This window comes from Heterodontus francisci, chromosome X, assembly GCF_036365525.1.
Source record: "Heterodontus francisci isolate sHetFra1 chromosome X, sHetFra1.hap1, whole genome shotgun sequence".
In the NCBI taxonomy this organism is placed as follows: Eukaryota; Metazoa; Chordata; class Chondrichthyes; order Heterodontiformes; family Heterodontidae; genus Heterodontus; species Heterodontus francisci.
The window spans coordinates 24528204-24544757 of record NC_090421.1 but is presented as its reverse complement, the minus strand read 5'-3'; positions in this window follow the sequence as shown (position 1 = coordinate 24544757).

Below are 16554 nucleotides of genomic sequence, written 5' to 3'. Positions count from 1 at the left end.
GCTTTTGTGTTTGTGTTTGTGAAGCTCAGGGCCTGGGCTGTGGTGTTTGTGTTTGTGTTTTTGAAGCTCAGGGCCTGGGCTGTGGTGTTTGTGTTTGTGTTTGTGAAGCTCCGGGCATGGGCTGTTGTGTTTGTGTTTGTGTTTGTGAAGCTCAGGGACTGTGCTGTTTGTGTTTGTGATTTGTGAAGCTCCGGGCCTGGGCTGTTTTGTTTTTGTTTGTGAAGCTCAGGGCCTTGGCTGTTATGTTTGTTTTTGTGAAGCTCAGGGCCTGGGCTGTTGTGTTTATGTTTGTGAAGCTCATGGCCTGGGCTGTAGTGTTTGTGTTTGTGTTTTTGTTTGTGTTTGTGATGCTCAGGGCCATGGCTTTTGTGTTTGTGTTTGTGAAGCTCAGGGCCTGGGCTGTGATGTTTGTGTTTGTGTTTTTGAAGCTCAGGGCCTGGGCTGTGGTGTTTGTGTTTGTGATGTGAAGCTCAGGGCCTGGGCTGTTGTGTTTGTGTTTGTGTTTGTGTAGCTCAGGGCCTGGGCTGTGGTGTTTGTGTTTGTGCATGTGAAGCTCAGGGCCCGGGCTGTTGCATTTGTGTTTGTGTTTGTGAAGCTCAGGGCCTGGGCTGTTGTGTTTGTGTCAGTGAAGCTCAGGGCCTGGGCTGTTGTGTTTGTGTTTGTGTTTGTGAAGCTCAGGGCCTGGGCTGTAGTGTTTGTGTTTGCGAAGCTCAGGGCCTGGGCTGTTGTGTTTGTGTTTGTCAAGCTCAGGTCCTGGGCTGTTTGTGTTTGTGTTTGTGAAGCTCAGGGCCTGGGCTGTTGGTGTTTGTGTTTGTGAAGCTCAGGGCCTGGGCTGTTTGTGTTTGAGAAGCTCAGGGCCTGGGCTGTTTGTATTTGTGTTTGTGAATCTCAGGGCACGGGCTGCATGTGTTTGTCTTTGTGCTTGTGAAGCTCAATGCCTGGGCTGTTTGTGTTTGTGTTTGTGAAGCTCAGTGCCCAGGCTGTTAGTGTTTGTGTTTGTGTTTGTGAAGCTCAGGGCATGGGCAGTGTTGTTTGTGTTTGTGTTTGTGAAGCAAACGGCCTGGGCTGTGTTGTTTGTGTTTGTGTTTGTGAAGCTCAGTGCCTGGGCTGTGGTGTTTGTGTTTGTGAAGCTCAGGGCCTGGGCTGTGGTGTTTGTGTTTGTGTTTGTGAAGCTCAGGGACTGGGCAGTTGTGTTTGTGTTTGTGTTTGTGAAGCTCAGGGCCTGGGCTGTGGTGTTTGTGATTTGTGAAGCTCCGGGCCTATGCTGTTTTGTTTGTGTTTGTGAAGCTCAGGGCCTTGGCTGTTGTGTTTGTTTTTGTGAGGCTCAGGGCCTGGGCTGTTGTGTTTGTGTTTGTGTTTGTGCTTGTGAAGCTCAGGGCCTGGGCTGTTGTGTTTGTGTTTGTGTTTGTGAAGCTCAGGGCCTGGGCTGTGGTGTTTGTGTTTGTGAAGCTCAGGGCCTGGGGTGTGGTGTTTGTGTTTGTGTTTGTGAAGCTCAGGGACTGGGCAGTTGTGTTTGTGTTTGTGTTTGTGAAGCTCAGGGCCTGGGCTGTGGTGTTTGTGATTTGTGAAGCTCCGGGCCTGGGCTGTTTTGTTTGTGTTTGTGAAGCTCAGGGCCTTGGCTGTTGTGTTTGTTTTTGTGAGGCTCAGTGCCTGGGCTGTTGTGTTTGTGTTTGTGCTTGTAAAGCTCAGGGCCTGGGCTGTTGTGTTTGTGTTTGTGAAGCTCAGGGCCTGGGCTTTTGTGTTTGTATTTGTGTTTGTGAAGCTCAGAGGCTGGGCTGTGGTGTTTGTGTTTGTGTTTGTGAAGCTCAGGGCCTGGGCTGTTGTGTTTGTGTTTTGAAGCTCAGGGCCTGGGCTGTTTGTGTTTGTCTTTGTGTTTGTGTCTGTGAAGCTCAGGGCCTGGGCTGTTGTGTGAGTGTTTGTGAAGCTCAGGGCCTGGGCTTTTGTGTTTGTGTTTGTGAAGCTCATGGCCTGGGCTGTAGTGTTTGTGTTTGTGTTTTTGTTTGTGTTTGTGAAGCTCAGGCCCTGGGCTGTAGTGTTTGCGTTTGTGTTTGTGAAGCTCCGGGCATGGGCTGTTGTGTTTGTGTTTGTGTTTGTGAAGCTCAGGGACTGTGCTGTTTGTGTTTGTGATTTGTGAAGCTCCGGGCCTGGGCTGTTTTGTTTGTGTTTGTGAAGCTCAGGGCCTTGGCTGTTATGTTTGTTTTTGTGAAGCTCAGGGCCTGGGCTGTTGTGTTTGTGTTTGTGTTTGTGCTTGTGAAGCTCAGGGCCTGGGCTGTTGTGTTTGTGTTTGTGTTTGTGAAGCTCAGAGGCTGGGCTGTGGTGTTTGTGTTTTGAGGCTCAGGGCCTGGGCTGTTTGTGTTTGAGTCTGTGAAGGTCATTGCCCGGGCTGTTTGTGTTTGTGCCTGTGAAGCTCAGGGCCCGCGCTCTTAGTGATTGTGTTCGTGTTTGTGAAGCTCAGGGCCTGGGCGGTGTTTGTGTTTGTGAAGCTCAGTGCCAGGGCTGTGGTGTTTGTGTTTTTGTTTGTGAAGCAAACGGCCTGGGCTGTGGTGTTTGTGTTTTTGTTTGTGAAGCTCAGGGCCTGGGCTGTGGTGTTTGTGTTTGTGTTTGTGAAGCTCAGGGCCTGGGCTGTTGTGTTTGTGTTTGTGAAGCTCAGGGACTGGGCTGTTGTGTTTGTGCTTGTGTTTGTTTTTGTGAAGCTCAGGGCCTGTGCTGTGGTGTTTGTGTTTGTGAAGCTCAGGGCCCGGGGTGTGCTGTTTGTGTTTGTGAAGGTCAGGGACAGGGCTTTTGTGTTTGTGTTTGTGAAGCTCAGGGCCTGGGCTGTGGTGTTTGTGTTTGTGAAGCTCAGGGCCTTGGCTGTGGTGTTTGTGTTTGTGTTTGTGAAGCTCATGGACAGGGCTGTTGTGTTTGTGTTTGTGTTTGTGAAGCTCAGGGCCTGGGCTGTGGTGTTTGTGTTTGTGAAGCTCAGGGCCTTGGCTGTTGTGTTTGTGTTTGTGTTTGTCAAGCACAGGGCCTGGGCTGTTTGTGTTTGTGAAGCTCAGGGACTGGGCTGTTGTGTTTGTGTTTGTGTTTGTGAAGCTCAGGGCCTGGGCTGTGGTGTTTGTGTTTGTGCTTGTGAATCTCAGGGCATGGGCTGTTGTGTTTGTGCTTGTGCTTGTGATGCTCAGGGCCTGGGCTGAGGAGTTTGTGTTTGTGTTTTTGAAGCTCAGGGCCTGGGCTGTGGTGTTTGTGTTTGTGATGTGAGGCTCAGGGCCTGGGCTGTTGTGTTTGTGTTTGTGTTTGTGTAGCTCAGGGCCTGGGCTGTGGTGTTTGTGTTTGTGCATGTGAAGCTCAGGGCCTGGGCTGTGGTGTTTGTGTTTGTGTTTGTGAAGCTCAGGGCCTGGGCTGTTGCGTTTGTGTTTGTGAAGCTCAGGACCTGGGCTGTTGTGTTTGTGTCAGTGAAGCTCAGGGCCTGGGCTGTTGTGTTTGTGTTTGTGTTTGTGAAGCTCAGGGCCTGGGCTGTAGTGTTTGTGTTTGCGAAGCTCAGGGCCTGGGCTGTTGTGTTTGTGTTTGTGTTTGTCAAGCTCAGGGCCTGGGCTGTTTGTGTTTGTGTTTGTGAAGCTCAGGGCCTGGGCTGTTTGTGTTTGTGTTTGTGAAGCTCAGGGCCTGGGCTGTTTGTGTTTGAGAAGCTCAGGGCCTGGGCTGTTCGTGTTTGTGTTTGTGTTTGTGAATCTCAGGGCACGGGCTGCATGTGTTTGTGTTTGTGCTTGTGAAGCTCAATGCCTGGGCTGTTTATGTTTGTGTTTGTGAAGCTCAGTGCCCGGGCTGTTAGTGTTTGTGTTTGTGAAGCTCAGGGCATGGGCAGTGTTGTTTGTGTTTGTGAAGCAAACGGCCTGGGCTGTGGTGTTTGTGTTTGTGTTTGTGAAGCTCAGGGCCTGGGCTGTGGTGTTTGTGTTTGTGAAGCTCAGGGCCTGGGCTGTGGTGTTTGTGTTTGTGTTTGTGAAGCTCAGGGACTGGGCAGTTGTGTTTGTGTTTGTGTTTGTGAAGCTCAGGGCCTGGGCTGTGGTGTTTGTGATTTGTGAAGCTCCGGGCCTGGGCTGTTTTGTTTGTGTTTGTGAAGCTCAGGGCCTTGGCTGTTGTGTTTGTTTTTGTGAAGCTCAGGGCCTGGGCTGTTGTGTTTGTGTTTGTGCTTGTGAAGCTCAGGGCCTGGGCTGTTGTGTTTGTGTTTGTGAAGCTCAGGGCCTGGGCTTTTGTGTTTGTGTTTGTGAAGCTCAGAGGCTGGGCTGTGGTGTTTGTGTTTGTGTTTGTGAAGCTCAGGGCCTGGGCTGTTTGTGTTTGTCTTTGTGTTTGTGTCTGTGAAGCTCAGGGCCTGGGCTGTTGTGTTTGTGTTTGTGTTTGTGAAGCTCAGGGCCTGGGCTGTTGTGTTTATGTTTGTGAAGCTCATGGCCTGGGCTGTAGTGTTTGTGTTTGTGTTTTTGTTTGTGTTTGTGAAGCTCAGGCCCTGGGCTGTAGTGTTTGCGTTTGTGTTTGTGAAGCTCCGAGCATGGGCTGTTGTGTTTGTGTTTGTGAAGCTCAGGGACTGTGCTGTTTGTGTTTGTGATTTGTGAAGCTCCGGGGCTGGGCTGTTTTGTTTGTGTTTGTGAAGCTCAGGGCCTTGGCTGTTATGTTTGTTTTTGTTAAGCTCAGGGCCTGGGCTGTTGTGTTTGTGTTTGTGTTTGTGCTTGTGAAGATCAGGGCCTGGGCTGTTGTGTTTGTGTTTGTGTTTGTGAAGCTCAGGGCCTGGGCTTTTGTGTTTGTGTATGTGTTTGTGAAGCTCAGAGGCTGGGCTGTGGTGTTTGTGTTTTGAGGCTCAGGGCCTGGGCTGTTTGTGTTTGTCTTTGTGTTTGAGTCTGTGAAGCTCATTGCCCGAGCTGTTTGTGTTTGTGCCTGTGAAGCTCAGGGCCCGCGCTGTTAGTGATTGTGTTCGTGTTTGTGAAGCTCAGGGCCTGGGCGGTGGTGTTTGTGTTTTTGTTTGTGAAGCAAACGGCCTGGGCTGTGGTGTTTGTGCTTGTGAAGCTCAGGGCCTGGGCTGTGGTGTTTGTGTTTGTCAAGCTCAGGGACTGGGCTGTTGTGTTTGTGCTTGTGTTTGTTTTTGTGAAGCTCAGGGCCTGTGCTGTGGTGTTTGTGTTTGTGAAGCTCAGGGCCCGGGGTGTGCTGTTTGTGTTTGTGTTTGTGAAAGTCAGGGACAGGGCTTTTGTGTTTGTGTTTGTGAAGCTCAGGGCCTGGGCTGTGGTGTTTGTGTTTGTGAAGCTCATGGCCTTGGCTGTGGTGTTTGTGTCTGTTCTTGTGAAGCTCAGGGCCTGGGCTGTTGTGTTTGTGTTTGTGTTTGTGAAGCTCAGGGCCTGGGCTGTGGTGTTTGTGTTTGTGTTTGTGAAGCTCAGGGCCAGGGCTGTGGTGTTTGTGTCTGTTATTGTGAAGCTCAGGGCCTGGGCTGTTGTGTTTGTGTTTGTGAAGCTCAGGGCCTGGGCTGTTGTGTTTGTGTTTGTGAAGCTCAGGGCCTGGGCTGTTGTGTTTATGTTTGTGAAGCTCATGGCCTGGGCTGTAGTGTTTGTGTTTGTGTTTTTGTTTTGTGTTTGTGATGCTCAGGGCCAGGGCTTTTGTGTTTGTGTTTGTGTTTGTGAAGCTCAGGGCCAGGGCATTTGTGTTTGTGTTTGTGAAGCTCAGGCCCTGGGCTGTAGTGTTTGCGTTTGTGTTTGTGAAGCTCCGGGCATGGGCTGTTGTGTTTGTGTTTGTGAAGCTCAGGGCCTGTGCTGTTTGTGTTTGTGATTTGTGAAGCTCCGGGCCTGGGCTGTTTTGTTTGTGTTTGTGAAGCTCAGGGCCTTGGCTGTTGTGTTTGTTTTTGTGAAGCTCAGGGCCTGGGCTGTTTGTGTTTGTGTATGTGAAGCTCAGGGCCCGGGCTGTTTGTATTTGTGTTTGTGTTTGTGTTTGTGAAGCTCAGGGCCCGGGATGTATGTGTTTGTGTTAGTGTTTGTGAAGCTCAGGGCCTTGGCTGTTCGTGTTTGTCTTTGTGTTTGTGTTTGTGAAGCTCTGGACCCGGGCTGTTTGTGTTTCTGTTTGTGTTTGTGAAGCTCAGGGCCCGGGCTGTTAGTGTTTGTGTTTGTGTTTGTGTTTGTGTGCGAGAAGCTCAGGGCCTGGGCTGTGGTGTTTGTGTTTGTGAAGCTCAGGGCCTGGGCTGTTGTGTTTGTGTTTGTTAAGCAAACGGCCTTGACTGTGGTGTTTGTGTTTGTGAAGCTCAGGGCCTGGGCTGAGGTGTTTGTGTTTGTGAAGCTCAGGGCCTGGGCTTTGGTGTTTGTGTTTATGTTTGTGAAGCTCAGGGACTGGGCTGTTGTGTTTGTGTTTGTGTTTGTGAAGCTCAGGGCCTGGGCTGTGGTGTTTGTGTTTGTGCTTGTGATGCTCAGGGCCTGGGCTGTTGTGTTTGTGTTTGTGTTTGTGCTTGTGAAGCTCAGGGCCTGGGCTGTTGTGTTTGTATTTGTGAAGCTCAGGGCCTGGGCTTTTGTGTTTGTGTTTGTGGAGCTCAGTGCCTGGGCTGTGGTGTTTGTGTTTTTGTTTGTGAAGCAAACGGCCTGGGCTGTGGTGTTTGTGTTTGTGCTTGTGAAGCTCAGGGCCTGGGCTGTGGTGTTTGTGTTTGTCAAGCTCAGGGACTGGGCTGTTGTGTTTGTGCTTGTGTTTGTTTTTGTGAAGCTCAGGGCCTGTGCTGTGGTGTTTGTGTTTGTGAAGCTCAGGGCCCGGGGTGTGCTGTTTGTGTTTGTGTTTGTGAAGGTCAGGGACAGGGCTTTTGTGTTTGTGTTTGTGAAGCTCAGGGCCTGGGCTGTGGTGTTTGTGTTTGTGAAGCTCAGGGCCTTGGCTGTGGTGTTTGTGTCTGTTCTTGTGAAGCTCAGGGCCTGGGCTGTTGTGTTTGTGTTTGTGAAGCTCAGGGCCTGGGCTGTGGTGTTTGTGTTTGTGAAGCTCAGGGCCAGGGCTGTGGTGTTTGTGTCTGTTCTTGTGAAGCTCAGGGCCTGGGCTGTTGTGTTTGTGTTTGTGTTTGTGAAGCTCAGGGCCTGGGCTGTTGTGTTTATGTTTGTGAAGCTCATGGCCTGGGCTGTAGTGTTTGTGTTTGTGTTTTTGTTTGTGTTTGTGATGCTCAGGGCCAGGGCATTTGTGTTTGTGTTTGTGAAGCTCAGGCCCTGGGCTGTAGTGTTTGCGTTTGTGTTTGTGAAGCTCCGGGCATGGGCTGTTGTGTTTGTGTTTGTGAAGCTCAGGGCCTGTGCTGTTTGTGTTTGTGATTTGTGAAGCTCCGGGCCTGGGCTGTTTTGTTTGTGTTTGTGAAGCTCAGGGCCTTGGCTGTTGTGTTTGTTTTTGTGAAGCTCAGGGCCTGGGCTGTTTGTGTTTGTGTATGTGAAGCTCAGGGCCCGGGCTGTTTGTATTTGTGTTTGTGTTTGTGTTTGTGAAGCTCAGGGCCCGGGATGTATGTGTTTGTGTTAGTGTTTGTGAAGCTCAGGGCCTTGGCTGTTCGTGTTTGTCTTTGTGTTTGTGTTTGTGAAGCTCTGGACCCGGGCTGTTTGTGTTTCTGTTTGTGTTTGTGAAGCTCAGGGCCCGGGCTGTTAGTGTTTGTGTTTGTGTTTCTGTTTGTGTGCGAGAAGCTCAGGGCCTGGGCTGTGGTGTTTGTGTTTGTGAAGCTCAGGGCCTGGGCTGTTGTGTTTGTGTTTGTTAAGCAAACGGCCTTGACTGTGGTGTTTGTGTTTGTGAAGCTCAGGGCCTGGGCTGAGGTGTTTGTGTTTGTGTTTGTGAAGCTCAGGGCCTGGGCTTTGGTGTTTGTGTTTATGTTTGTGAAGCTCAGGGACTGGGCTGTTGTGTTTGTGTTTGTGTTTGTGAAGCTCAGGGCCTGGGCTGTGGTGTTTGTGTTTGCGCTTGTGAAGCTCAGGGCCTGGGCTGTTGTGTTTGTATTTGTGAAGCTCAGGGCCTGGGCTTTTGTGTTTGTGTTTGTGAAGCTCAGAGGCTGGGCTGTGGTGTTTGTCTTTATGTTTGTGAAGCTCAGGGCCTGGCCTGTTGTGTTTGTGTTTGTGTGTGTGAAGCTCAGGGCCTGGGCTGTTGTGTTTGTGTTTGTGAAGCTCAGGGCCTGGGCTTTAGTGTTTGTGTTTGCGAAGCTCAGGGCCTGGGCTGTTGTCTTTGTGTTTGTGTTTGTGAAGCACAGGGCCTGGGCTGTCGTGTTTGTGCTTGTGTTTGTGGAGCTCAGGGCCTGGGCTGTTGTGTTTGTCTTTGTGTTAGCGCTTGTGAAGCTCAGGGCCTCGGCTGAGGTGTTTGTGTTTTTGAAGCTCAGGGCCTGGGCTGTGGTGTTTGTGTTAGTGATGTGAAGCTCAGGGCCTGGGCTGTTGTGTTTGTGTTTGTGTTTGTGTAGCTCAGGGCCTGGGCTGTGGTGTTTGTGTTTGTGCATGTGAAGCTCAGGGCCTGGGCTGTTGTGTTTGTGTTGGTGAAGCTCAGGGCCTGGGCTGGGGTGTTTGTGTTTGTGTTTGTGAAGCTCAGGGCCTGGGCTGTTGCGTTTGCGTTTGTGTTTGCTTTTGTGAAGCTCAGGGCCTGGGCTGTTGTGTTTGTGTCAGTGAAGCTCAGCGCCTGGGCTGTTGTTTTTGTGTTTGTGTTTGTGAAGCTCAGGGCCTGGGCTGTAGTGTTTGTGTTTGTGAAGCTCAGGGCCTGGGCTGTTGTGTTTGTGTTTGTGAAGCTCAGGGCCAGGGCTGTGGGGTTTGTGTCTGTTCTTGTGAAGCTCAGGGCCTGGGGTGTTGTGTTTGTGTTTGTGAAGCTCAGGGCCTGGGCTGTTGTGTTTGTGTTTGTGTTTGTGAAGCTCAGGGCCTGGGCTGTTGTGTTTGTGTTTGTGAAGCTCATGGCCTGGGATGTAGTGTTTGTGTTTGTGTTTTTGTTTGTGTTTGCGATGCTCAGGGCCAGGGTGTTTGTGTTTGTGTTTGTGAAGCTCAGGGCCAGGGCATTTGTGTTTGTGTTTGTGAAGCTCAGGCCCTGGGCTGTAGTGTTTGCGTTTGTGTTTGTGAAGCTCCGGGCATGGGCTGTTGTGTTTGTGTTTGTGTTTGTGAAGCTCAGGGCCTGTGCTGTTTGTGTTTGTGATTTGTGAAGCTCCGGGCCTGGGCTGTTTTGTTTGTGTTTGTGAAGCTCAGGGCCTTGGCTGTTGTGTTTGTTTTTGTGAAGCTCTGGGCCTGGGCTGTTTGTGTTTGTGTTTGTGTACGTGAAGCTCAGGGCCCGGGCTGTTTGTATTTGTGTTTGTGTTTGTGAAGCTCAGGGCCCGGGATGTATGTGTTTGTGTTAGTGTTTGTGAAGCTCAGGGCCTTGGCTGTTCGTGTTTGTCTTTGTGTTTGTGTTTGTGAAGCTCTGGGCCCGGGCTGTGTGTGTTTCTGATTGTGTTTGTGAAGCTCAGGGCTCGGGCTGTTAGTGTTTGTGTTTGTGATTGTGTTTGTGAAGCTCTGGGCCTGGGCAGTGGTGTTTGTGTTTGTGAAGCTCAGGGCCAGGGCTGTAGTGTTTGTGTTTGGGTTTGTGCTTCTGTTTGTGTGCGAGAAGCACAGGGCCTGGGCTGTGGTGTTTGTGTTTGTGAAGCTCAGGGCCTGGGCTGTGGTGTTTGTGTTTGTGTTTGTGAAGCTCAGGGACTGGGCAGTTGTGTTTGTGTTTGTGTTTGTGAAGCTCAGGGCCGGGGCTGTGGTGTTTGTGATTTGTGAAGCTCCGGGCCTGGGCTGTTTTGTTTGTGTTTGTGAAGCTCAGGGTCTTGGCTGTTGTGTTTGTTTTTGTGAAGCTCAGGGCCTGGGCTGTTGTGTTTGTGATTGTGTTTGTGCTTGTGAAGCTCAGGGCCTGGGCTGTTGTGTTTGTGTTTGTGTTTGTGAAGCTCAGGGCCTGGGCTTTTGTGTTTGTGTTTGTGTTTGTGAAGCTCAGAGGCTGGGCTGTGGTGTTTGTGTTTGTTTTTGTGAAGCTCAGGGCCTGGGCTGTTGTGTTTGTGTTTTGAAGCTCAGGGCCTGGGCTGTTTGTGTTTGTCTTTGTGTTTCTGTCTGTGAAGCTCAGGGCCTGGGCTGTTGTGTTTGTGTTTGTGTTTGTGAAGCTCAGGGCCTGGGCTGTTGTGTTTGTGTTTGTGTTTGTGAAGCTCATGGCCTAGGCTGTAGTGTTTGTGTTTGTGTTTTTGTTTGTGTTTGTGAAGCTCAGGCCCTGGGCTGTAGTGTTTGCGTTTGTGTTTGTGAAGCTCCGGGCATGGGCTGTTGTGTTTGTGTTTGTGTTTGTGAAGCTCAGGGACTGTGCTGTTTGTGTTTGTGATTTGTGAAGCTCCGGTCCTGGGCTGTTTTGTTTGTGTTTGTGAAGCTCAGGGCCTTGGCTGTTATGTTTGTTTTTGTGAAGCTCAGGGCCTGGGCTGTTGTGTTTGTGTTTGTGTTTGTGCTTGTGAAGCTCAGGGCCTGGGCTGTTGTGTTTGTGTTTGTGTGTGTGAAGCTTAGGGCCTGGGCTTTTGTGTTTGTGTTTGTGAAGCTCAGAGGCTGGGCTGTGGTGTTTGTGTTTTGAGGCTCAGGGCCTGGGCTGTTTGTGTTTGCCTTTGTGTTTGAGTCTGTGAAGCTCATTGCCCGAGCTGTTTGTGTTTGTGCCTGTGAAGCTCAGGGCACGCGCTGTTAGTGATTGTGTTTGTGTTTGTGAAGCTCAGGGCCTGGGCTGTGGTGTCTGTTTTTTTGTTTGTGAAGAAAACGGCCTGGGCTGTGGTGTTTGTGCTGGTGTTTGTGAAGCTCAGGGCCTGGGCTGTGGTGTTTGTGTTTGTTTTTGTGAAGCTCAGGGCCTGTGCTGTGGTGTTTGTGTTTGTGAAGCTCAGGGCCCGGGGTGTGCTGTTTGTGATTGTGTTTGTGAAGGTCAGGGACAGGGCTTTTGTGTTTGTGTTTGTGAAGCTCAGGGCCAGGGCTGTGGTGTTTGTGTTTGTGAAGCTCAGGGCCTTGGCTGTGTTGTTTGTGTCTGTTCTTGTGAAGCTCAGGGCCTGGGCTGTTGTGTTTGTGTTTGTGTTTGTGAAGCTCAGGGCCTGGGCTGTGGTGCTTGTGTTTGTGTTTGTGAAGCTCAGGGGCTGGGCTGTGGTGTTTGTGTTTGTGAAGCTCAGGGCCAGGGCTGTGGTGTTTGTGTCTGTTCTTGTGAAGCTCAGGGCCTGGGCTTTTGTGTTTGTGTTTGTGAAGCTCAGGGCCTGGGCTGTTGTGTTTGTGTTTGTGTTTGTGAAGCTCAGGGCCTGGGCTGTTGTGTTTGTGTTTGTGAAGCTCATGGCCTGGGCTGCAGTGTTTGTGTTTGTGTTTTTGTTTGTGTTTGTGATGCTCAGGGCCAGGGCTTTTGTGTTTGTGTTTGTGTTTGTGAAGCTCAGGGCCAGGGCATTTGTGTTTGTGTTTGTGAAGCTCAGGCCCTGGGCTGTAGTGTTTGCGTTTGTGTTTGTGAAGCTCAGGGCCTGTGCTGTTTGTGTTTGTGATTTGTGAAGCTCCGGGCCTGGGCTGTTTTGTTTGTGTTTGTGAAGCTCAGAGCCTTGGCTGTTGTGTTTGTTTTTGTGAAGCTCAGGGCCTGGGCTGTTTGTGTATGTGAAGCTCAGGGCCCGGGCTGTTTGTATTTGTGTTTGTGTTTGTGAAGCTCAGGGCCCGGGATGTATGTGTTTGTGTTAGTGTTTGTGAAGCTCAGGGCCTTGGCTGTTCGTGTTTGTCTTTGTGTTTGTGTTTGTGAAGCTCTGGACCCGGGCTGTTTGTGTTTCTGTTTGTGTTTGTGAAGCTCAGGGCCCGGGCTGTTAGTGTTTGTGTTTGTGATTGTGTTTGTGAAGCTCTGGGCCTGGGCAGTGGTGTTTGTGTTTGTGAAGCTCAGGGCCAGGGCTGTAGTGTTTGTGTTTGGGTTTGTGCTTCTGTTTGTGTGCGAGAAGCTCAGGGCCTGGGCTGTGGTGCTTGTGTTTGTGAAGCTCAGGGCCTGGGCTGTTGTGTTTGTGTTTGTTAAGCAAACGGCCTTGACTGTGGTGTTTGTGTTTGTGAAGCTCAGGGCCTGGGCTGAGGTGTTTGTGTTTGGGTTTGTGTTTCTGTTTGTGTGCGAGAAGCTCAGGGCCTGGGCTGTGGTGCTTGTGTTTGTGAAGCTCAGGGCCTGGGCTGTGGTGCTTGTGTTTGTGTTTGTGAAGCTCAGGGGCTGGGCTGTGGTGTTTGTGTTTGTGAAGCTCAGGGCCAGGGCTGTGGTGTTTGTGTCTGTTCTTGTGAAGCTCAGGGCCTGGGCTTTTGTGTTTGTGTTTGTGAAGCTCAGGGCCTGGGCTGTTGTGTTTGTGTTTGTGTTTGTGAAGCTCAGGGCCTGGGCTGTTGTGTTTGTGTTTGTGAAGCTCATGGCCTGGGCTGCAGTGTTTGTGTTTGTGTTTTTGTTTGTGTTTGTGATGCTCAGGGCCAGGGCTTTTGTGTTTGTGTTTGTGTTTGTGAAGCTCAGGGCCAGGGCATTTGTGTTTTTGTTTGTGAAGCTCAGGCCCTGGGCTGTAGTGTTTGCGTTTGTGTTTGTGAAGCTCCGGGCATGGGCTGTTGTGTTTGTGTTTGTGAAGCTCAGGGCCTGTGCTGTTTGTGTTTGTGATTTGTGAAGCTCCGGGCCTGGGCTGTTTTGTTTGTGTTTGTGAAGCTCAGAGCCTTGGCTGTTGTGTTTGTTTTTGTGAAGCTCAGGGCCTGGGCTGTTTGTGTATGTGAAGCTCAGGGCCCGGGCTGTTTGTATTTGTGTTTGTGTTTGTGTTTGTGAAGCTCAGGGCCCGGGATGTATGTGTTTGTGTTAGTGTTTGTGAAGCTCAGGGCCTTGGCTGTTCGTGTTTGTCTTTGTGTTTGTGTTTGTGAAGCTCTGGACCCGGGCTGTTTGTGTTTCTGTTTGTGTTTGTGAAGCTCAGGGCCCGGGCTGTTAGTGTTTGTGTTTGTGATTGTGTTTGTGGAGCTCTGGGCCTGGGCAGTGGTGTTTGTGTTTGTGAAGCTCAGGGCCTGGGCTGAGGTGTTTGTGTTTGGGTTTGTGTTTCTGTTTGTGTGCGAGAAGCTCAGGGCCTGGGCTGTGGTGCTTGTGTTTGTGAAGCTCAGGGCCTGGGCTGTTGTGTTTGTGTTTGTTAAGCAAACGGCCTTGACTGTGGTGTTTGTGTTTGTGAAGCTCAGGGCCTGGGCTTTGGTGTTTGTGTTTGGGTTTGTGTTTCTGTTTGTGTGCGAGAAGCTCAGGGCCTGGGCTGTGGTGCTTGTGTTTGTGAAGCTCAGGGCCTGGGCTGTTGTGTTTGTGTTTGTTAAGCAAACGGCCTTGACTGTGGTGTTTGTGTTTGTGAAGCTCAGGGCCTGGGCTTTGGTGTTTGTGTTTTATGTTTGTGAAGCTCAGGGACTGGGCTGTTGTGTTTGTGTTTGTGTTTGTGAAGCTCAGGGCCTGGGCTGTGGTGTTTGTGTTTGTGCTTGTGATGCTCAGGGCCTGGGCTGTTGTGTTCGTGTTTGTGTTTGTGCTTGTGAAGCTCAGGGCCTGTGCTGTGGTGTTTATGTTTGTGAAGCTCAGGGCCCGGGGTGTGCTGTTTGTGTTTGTGTTTGTGAAGGTCAGGGCCTGGGCTGTTGTGTTTGTGTTTGTGAAGCTCAGGGCCTGGGCTGTGGTGCTTGTGTTTGTGTTTGTGAAGCTCAGGGGCTGGGCTGTGGTTTTTGTGTTTGTGTTTGTGAAGCTCAGGGCCAGGGCTGTGGTGTTTGTGTCTGTTCTTGTGAAGCGCAGGGCCTGGGCTTTTGTGTTTGTGTTTGTGAAGCTCAGGGCCTGGGCTGTTGTGTTTGTGTTTGTGAAGCTCAGGGCCTGGGCTGTTGTGTTTGTGTTTGTGAAGCTCATGGCCTGGGCTGTAGTGTTTGTGTTTGTGTTTTAGTTTGTGTTTGTGATGCTCAGGGCCAGGGCTTTTGTGTTTGTGTTTGTGAAGCTCAGGGCCAGGGCATTTGTGTTTGTGTTTGTGAAGCTCAGGCCCTGGGCTGTAGTGTTTGCGTTTGTGTTTGTGAAGCTCCGGGCATGGGCTGTTGTGTTTGTGTTTGTGAAGCTCAGGGCCTGTGCTGTTTGTGTTTGTGCTTTGTGAAGCTCTGGGCCTGGGCTGTTTTGTTTGTGTTTGTGAAGCTCAGAGCCTTGGCTGTTGTTTTTGTTTTTGTGAAGCTCAGGGCCTGGGCTGTTTGTGTTTGTGTATGTGAAGCTCAGGGCCCGGGCTGTTTGTATTTGTGTTTGTGTTTGTGAAGCTCAGGGCCCGGGATGTATGTGTTTGTGTTAGTGTTTGTGAAGCTCAGGGACTTGGCTGTTCGTGTTTGTGTTTGTGAAGCTCTGGACCCGGGCTGTTTGTGTTTCTGTTTGTGTTTGTGAAGCTCAGGGCCCGGGCTGTTAGTGTTTGTGTTTGTGATTGTGTTTGTGAAGCTCTGGGCCTGGGCAGTGGTGTTTGTGTTTGTGATGCTCAGGGCCAGGGCTGTAGTGTTTGTGTTTGGGTTTGTGTTTCTGTTTGTGTGCGAGAAGCTCAGGGCCTGGGCTGTGGTGTTTGTGTTTGTGAAGCTCAGGGCCTGGGCTTTGGTGTTTGTGTTTGTGTTTGTTAAGCAAACGGCCTTGACTGTGGCGTTTGTGTTTGTGAAGCTCAGGGCCTGGGCTGAGGTGTTTGTGTTTGTGTTTGTGAAGCTCAGGGCCTGGGCTTTGGTGTTTGTGTTTATGTTTGTGAAGCTCAGGGACTGGGCTGTTGTGTTTGTGTTTGTGAAGCTCAGGGCCTGGGCTGTGGTGTTTGTGTTTGTGCTTGTGATGCTCAGGGCCTGGGCTGTTGTGTTTGTGTTTGTGCTTGTGAAGCTCAGGGCCTGGGCTGTTCTGTTTGTATTTGTGAAGCTCAGGGCCTGGGCTTTTGTGTTCGTGTTTGTGAAGCACAGAGGCTGGGCTGTGGTGTTTGTGTTTATGTTTGTGAAGCTCAGGGCCTGGCCTGTTGTGTTTGTGTGTGTGAAACTCAGGGCCTGGGCTGTTGTGTTTGTGTTTGTGTTTGTGAAGCTCAGGGCCTGGGCTCTAGTGTTTGTGTTTGCGAAGCTCAGGGCCTGGGCTGTTGTCTTTGTGTTTGTGTTTGTGAAGCACAGGGCCTGGGCTGTTTGTGTTTGTGAAGCTCAGGGGCTGGGCTGTTGTGTTTGTGTTTGTGAAGCTCAGGGAGTGGGCTGTGGTGTTTGTGTTTGTGCTTGTGAATCTCAGGGCCTGGGCTGTTGTGATTGTGCTTGTGTTTGTGAAGCTCAGGGCCTGTGCTGTTGTGTTTGTCTTTGTGTTTGTGCTTGTGAAGCTCAGGGCCTGGGCTGAGGTGCTTGTGTTTGTGTTTTTAAAGCTCAGGGCCTGGGCTGTGGTGTTTGTGTTTGTGATGTGAAGCTCAGGGCCTGGGCTGTTGTGTTTGTGTTTGTGAAGCTCAGGGTCTGGGCTGTGGTGGTTGTGTTTGTGTTTGTGAAGCTCAGGGCCTGGGCTGTTGCGTTTGTGTTTGTGAAGCTCAGGGCCTGGACTGTAGTGTTTGTGTTTGTGTTTGTGAAGCTCAGGGCCTGGGCTGTTGTGTTTGTGTTTGTAAAGCTCAGGGCCAGGGCTGTGGTGTTTGTGTCTGTTCTTGTGAAGCTCAGGGCCTGTGCTGTTGTGTTTGTGTTTGTGAACCTCAGGGCCTGGGCTGTTGTGTTTGTGTTTGTGAAGCTCAGGGCCTGGGCTGTTGTGTTTGTGTTTGTGAAGCTCATGGCCTGGGCTGTAGTGTTTGTGTTTTTGTTTGTGTTTGTGATGCTCAGGGCCTGGGCTGTTGTGTTTGTGTTTGTAAAGCTCAGGGCCAGGGCTGTGGTGTTTGTGTCTGTTCTTGTGAAGCTCAGGGCCTGTGCTGTTGTGTTTGTGTTTGTGAACCTCAGGGCCTGGGCTGTTGTGTTTGTGTTTGTGAAGCTCATGGCCTGGGCTGTAGTGTTTGTGTTTTTGTTTGTGTTTGTGATGCTCAGGGCCAGGGCTTTTATGTTTGTGTTTGTGAAGCTCAGACCCTGGGCTGTAGAGTTTGCGTTTGTGTTTGTGAAGCTCCGGCCATGGGCTGTTGTGTTTGTGTTTGTGTTTGTGAAGCTCAGGGCCTGTGCTGTTTGTGTTTGTGATTTGTGAAGCTCCGGGCCTGGGCTGTTTTGTTTGTGTTTGTGAAGCTCAGGGCCTTGGCTGTTGTGTTTGTTTTTGTGAAGCTCAGGGCCTGGGCTGTTTGTGTTTGTGTACGTGAAGCTCAGGGCCCGGGCTGTTGGTATTTGTGTTTGTGTTTGTGAAGCTCAGGGCCCGGGATGTGGTGTTTGTGTTTGTGAAGCTCAGGGCCTGGGCTGTTGTGTTTGTGTCAGTGAAGCTCAGGGCCTGGGCTGTTGTGTTTGTGTTTGTGAAGCTCAGGGCCTGGGCTGAAGTGTTTGTGTTTGTGTCTGTGAAGCTCAGGGCCTGGGCTGTTGTGTTTGTGTTTGTGAAGCTCAGGGCCAGGGCTGTGGTGTTTGTGTCTGTTCTTGTGAAGCTCAGGGCCTGGGCTGTTGTGTTTGTGTTTGTGTTTGTGAAGCTCAGGGCCTGGGCTGTTGCGTTTGTGTTTGTGTTTGTGAAGCTCAGGGC